The following is a 6,000-nucleotide window of genomic DNA, read 5'->3' on the forward strand; positions in this document are numbered from 1 at the left end:
CCAAAACCCAGAAAGCACAGTACAGAAGTAGAATCACAGAATCATAGTTATAAGTGGCCTTATGGGTCATCAGGTCCAACATCCTGCTAATTTCAGGATTCCCAGCTAAAGTATCCCCAACAGGTAGCTTTCCAGCCTCTTTATGAAGACCTGCAGAGGCCAAACCCAAAGGGTGCTCAGCAATAGTGATGTAAATAATTCTTGTCACTGTTCATTAAATATATATTTGTTACTCATTGCTTCCATAAGCTCTTTAAGAAGCTGTAAACTTGCAGTTTCTTGACCAAGGGGTAATATTTTTTCATCATTTGCAAATGAAGTGACGAGATGAGACCCAGAATGGTGAAGGGTATGGAAACCATGTCCTATGAGGAACGACTTAGGGAGCTGGGGATGTTTAGCCTAGAGAAGAGAAGGTTAAGAGGTGATATGATGGCCCTGTTTAAATACTTGAAGGGATGTCACATTGAGGAGGGAGCTCTCTTGTTTTCTGCTGCTCCAGAGACTAGGACCTGGAGCAATGGATGCAAGCTACAGGAAAAGAGATTCCGCCTCAACATTAGGAGGAACTTCCTGACAGTAAGGGCTGTTCAACAGTGGAACACACTCCTTCCTCGGAGTGTAGTGGATTCTCCTTCTTTGGAGGCCTTTAAACAGAGGCTGGATGGCCCTCTGTCAGGGATGCTTTGATTGAGAGTGCCCGCATGGAACCCTATATTCTTTTTTAAGCGGAGATTATGTATATTAGTGTATGATTTAATATGTTGTTTGCTGCTTTGATTGTTTTTACAAAAGGTGGGGTATAAATAAAAGTTTTATTTATTTATTATTCTTTCTCATCTTCCTCACCTCCTCACCCTCTCCTCCTCATCTTCCTTTTCTTTCTCCTTCTCCTCCTCTTCTCTGCTCTTCCTCTTCCTTTTCTTTCCTCCTTCTCCTCCTCTTCCCCACATCCTCCACTTTCTCCTCCTCCTCTTACCCCCTTCTGTTGCCCTGCCACCACTCGCCCTCCTTTTCTTCCTCCTTCTCCTCCTCTTCTGCACTCTTCCTCATTTTCCTTCACCCTCCTCCTCTTTATCCCTGCCTCCTCCTCCACCACCAATGCCACTCCCCTGCGGGCTTGCCATCCATGTATGCTCAAATCTGTAGGTGGCAAGTCTGCGGATACAGAGGGAGGACTGTTATATCCTGCAAGAGACATAGTGCTTGGTGACTGGTGAAGTCACAGATAACAAGAAGAGTTAAAAGATACAGAAGACAGATAAAGGTTCTGTGAGAACTTAAACTGTAAAGTAACATTTATAAGCCTATAAAGAAACAATTAGAAAGATAAGCAAAAGAAACTCTTAAACACCATCTAACCACTAAAGTATATATAGACCGTATCCATCTTGAATGCCATCCACTAAAATAGATACTGTATTCAACCTGATTTGTAAATAAAGTTTGTTGTTTGTTCAACAAGCAGTTGTCTGAAATGGTTAAAGAAACATATTCAGAATGCTACCAAGAGAGAGAAAAGATTTCTATTAGTTGGGATATATCAGATAGTGGGTGTGTAGTTATCACTTAACAATTGGTTTCAAGCTATTGTGATTTTAATAACCCAGAGGGCTGGCATCTGAAGAGGGTTATAGTGTGGGAGACACTAAGGGAGAGAACTGAGTTTGAGTGTCATGTCACAAATTAGGTGGCAAACTGGTGGTGACATATTGGTGGCAGAGGTGGGATCAAAAAGACCCATTGGTCTGCCATCCAAGAAAAGTAGTTGGGTGGGTGAACTGGTAGCAGTGATGGCACACAGTTTTAAGAAATCTTGGCAGTGCTATATTGTCGCTATGACACTTATCTATTCAGGATCAGATGGCTTCAATAGCATAGGACAGATGGGCCCTTTGTGGCGTGGTGGCGGCACAACTAGGGTTAGAGACTGCATGGCAACTGCATGGTCCCTAACCCTAGAACGTACTGGCGGTGCTATAATGGCGGCACCCCATATACACGCGCTCCACCATTATGACATAATGGATGCATAGCATCCGCACATCATGCAGCACCAGTTACATCATGAGTGCGCCATTGGCGCACTCGCAACATAACTATGGCGGTGGAAAAAGAACCCGGGTTTTCCATGTTCTTTTTCCTCTGGAATGAAGCCACACGGTTTGGTGGCTGTGGCTTCCCTCCAAAGGAAATTAGGCCGCCGCCAGCCCGGACTTACCAACAGGTATGTACTGGGCCAATGTCTCTAGAAGAATGGTATCAGAAAATAGAGATGCCTAGTTCTGCTTTGACATACTGTATGCTTCAGTATATGATATATGAAATCTCTATTTGACAGAAAAACTAACATAATCCTGGTTTGAGTGATCTCATTATTCTGCCTGAAAAATAAGACAGAAAATGACCCTGGTGACTAAACAGTTGCAGCATTTTTACACTCCACGGTGCAAATTATTCAGTTCATGCTGATGTTTTGCTCTCTTTTTTCTTGTTATAAAATGTAAGCCTCTTTTGGATGCATCATATGTCTGGTAGTTTGTTTTTATGTTCCAGAAAAAGATCCCGGGTGTCCAATTTTCTCTGGTGGCATGTTTTTACATCACCTCTGTCTGTTTGTTTGAACTACATGAGCAAATAGTCCCATCAGCATCTTACACCTCTGTTGATCTTGGTCTTGGTGATGACAAGGAGGTTAAAGATCTGGGTATGTGTACATGATACAGAGGAGGAGGAATGTTGACAGGAGATATTCTCAGAAGCAAGAAATTTAAAATGCAGAGGAGTCTCAAAATATTCAACAGCAAATCTTAGTTTTGCAAACATTAGTGCTGGCTGGATTTTGTGAAAATATCCTTCTAGCTCCAGCTGTGCTTTCTAGTATGAAGTACAACTAAAGAAAGAAATTATTCTTTCCCATTATTGGGGTCTAAATCCAATTCCAAGGCCCAACTGAAGTATACCTATATGTGAATCAACGGGATTTCCAGCCCATTCTCTGAGGAGAGAGCAGAAGGTGAGCTGGTGGGGGGGGCAACCTTGACTCTGACTGCTTTCTAAGACTTGTGTGTTGTGTTTTTTTTAATTTGTTTGTTTCTGGCCCTGTGCTCTACCTGACCACGTCAAAGGAAGGGATGCTGAAGAGGGCATGAAGACCTGCTGAGAGGGGACAAAGAAGGGTCAGGTATTAAGGACACAGTAGGCATTACTACCTGCCTGAAACTTGGTAAGCTGGCATGCTGGAAGATGGAGGAAAGCCAGAGGAGGAGTGTGTGTGAGAGAGAATGGCTGATTCCTCAGCTAGATGCAGCACGCAGCTGTGGTTGGTTCATGGTACAGTCGGTCCTTCTTATACACGGATTTAAGCATACACGGTTTGAAAATGTTCCAAAAAAGTATAAATTTACCTTGATGTTCCATTTTTTATTAGGGACACCATTTTGCTATGTCATTATACTTAATGGGACTTGAGCATACACGGATTTTGTTATACACAGGGGATCTTGGAACCAAACCCCAGCGTATAACAAGGATCCACTGTAGTCTGCCTCAAATTCCCAAACAAATCTACTGCTGGATTTTTGAAAGGAATACTAAATAGTACAGGGGGGACTGAGAACTATCTAAAAGGCAAATTGCTGTGCCTGGAGACTTCCAAGAGAGGCAGTTCAACCTTGCTTGTGGCAGGAAAAGTACAGCCAGAAGAGACTGGAGAGGTCAAGAGCCACAAAAACAGATTTAGCAGGCCACATGTGGCCCCAAGTTGTGTGGCAGTTCACTCCCTTTGCTGTACCAAAATATTAATATGTGGGGGGACATGATGGTAGAGAATAGGTTAGTACTTAGATGAGAAACCACCAGGGAATACCAGGCACCATGGGTTCTATATCAGAGGAAGGAACTACCAAAACTACCATGGAGTATTACTTGCCTAAGAAAAGCCTATGAAATTAATGGGGTCACCATACGTAGATGGGTGACTTGAAGGCATATATGCACATGCGCGTGTGCACACACACACACATTTTGTAATCTCTGCAGACCCTGGAGCCAGGTGGGCAGAATGTGGCCCCGAGGCACCAAAGCAGGAGCAAAGGGATGAATCTTAGCAAGTACTGCTTGCATTCTATGCATTCCTATTCATCTTAGTACCTAGCTATGAAAGATGTAGTTCAAAAAAAGTGTTAGGAAGGATCGAATTAGGGGAATTTAATTAGCTCAAATATTACGAGAGGTGTGTCCTAACAACGCACGCAGTGGGGTCGGGTCCCTATGTGTATACCAGAGGTCATCTAGTCCAACCCCAAGAAACAGAGACTTGGATGCCAATAAGATGCAATTAAAATATAAAACATTTATTAAAGTCACACAACAAAGGGGATCACACATGCGCACACACATTCAATGCTAAAGCAAGGGAGGGGTGAGTTCGGGAGTAAAGGAGAAAGGATAGAGGCACCGTTGGAATATTTACCTTAGGAGTCTTCTCCAAAGTGATGGATGCGAGGGATGGTGGATGGTGAAACATGGCCGCGGGAACGAAAATGGAAGCGGCGACCGCGGTGACTAGGAGCAGAGTTCCGACGGGCAAAGCTAACTAGAGGCCCGAATGACAGTGAGCTTGGCTTCGCTCAAGTGATTTCAGCAGAGCACAAGGCTCCAGGAACTTAAGCTTGGAGCGAGATGCTCTACAAGCAAGGTTTCAGGTTTGGAACTCAAACTCAACAAGCCCACTGGAGGGTTGGAAGTGGGGTCCTTTTATACCCCTAAACATAACCTCAGGCTATGGCAGCCTGGCGAACAAAGGCTTGATGACTTTATCTTTGCCTAAGCTGAAACTTACACAATGGATACACAAAGAAGAGGTCTGGCACTTTTCAGGAGGGGACAAATATCTCAATGGCTGAGCCGTTAAGTTAATCACTGGCTCTCAAAAGGAGGAAGCTACTGCTATTGTCTTCCTGCTTTGGGTAGCTTGCGAAACTAGTATGGCAACTCCCAAACTGCTTGCTGAAAGGTTTAGAATCTACCTTTTTTCCTGTGACCATGCCTAGCAAGGCTGCTGGCTACGTGGTCAGCTCACTCTTAGGGTAATGGCGGCTAGCGATGGGGTCAGTCAGGGGTCATAGATTCAGATCGCATGGCACCCAAAATTTATATAAAACCATACTTGATAACAAAAGCAACTGTTTCCAAACTGTGCCACATATGAATCAATACAACTGCATGGATATTTGTAGTCTGTTCAGGGAGCTGGGTCTGAGGACCAGTATCATACCACATTGTGTGTGTGTGTTTCCTGAGCTATACAAAATGCTTCATCAACAGACCATTTTGGTTGGATTGCAACACGTAAGGAGCTGAACTGGAAAACTGACCCCAGTCTGTCTTCACTGTATTCTCCTATACCAGGTACATTCCCCTTCTTCTGTGTAACATTTTTTTGTTTTAGGGTTGACGATTTGAATCCAGACATTTGCAAAAACAACAACACATGAGAACAAAGTCCTAAGTTGCTAGACATTTCCAATTTGAAGATGCATGAAAGGTTTTTCCTCTAAGGCAGGGTTTTCAGTTTTGTTTTGTTTTTCATCCAAGTTTACAAAAACTTTCCTACCTGGTAAAAAGTGATTATGTAATATTCTGCCTTTATCTACTTATTTGATCTAAGATGGTCCCAAAAGCACACAGCTAAGCTACACTCATTCAAGAGACAGCCTCAATTGCATCCCTGGTTTTTTGCTTCTCAACACTGCACTGTAACAATAAGAATAAAACATCTGGAAAATTCAGTTTTCAATGGAAGTGTCCACCACATTTGTTCATTTGTAAATGAACCTATGAAAAAATACTGGCAACTGGCGACGAAAAGGTTGTCAAGTCATAAATAGAAATTAAAAGAAATAAAATAAAAAATCTGTATGTTTAGCAAATCACAATAAATAATGGTCACATCCCTACATGTGACTACTTACTGTATATCAGTAGCAACCACAATGA

This window comes from Sceloporus undulatus, chromosome 3, assembly GCF_019175285.1.
Source record: "Sceloporus undulatus isolate JIND9_A2432 ecotype Alabama chromosome 3, SceUnd_v1.1, whole genome shotgun sequence".
In the NCBI taxonomy this organism is placed as follows: Eukaryota; Metazoa; Chordata; class Lepidosauria; order Squamata; family Phrynosomatidae; genus Sceloporus; species Sceloporus undulatus.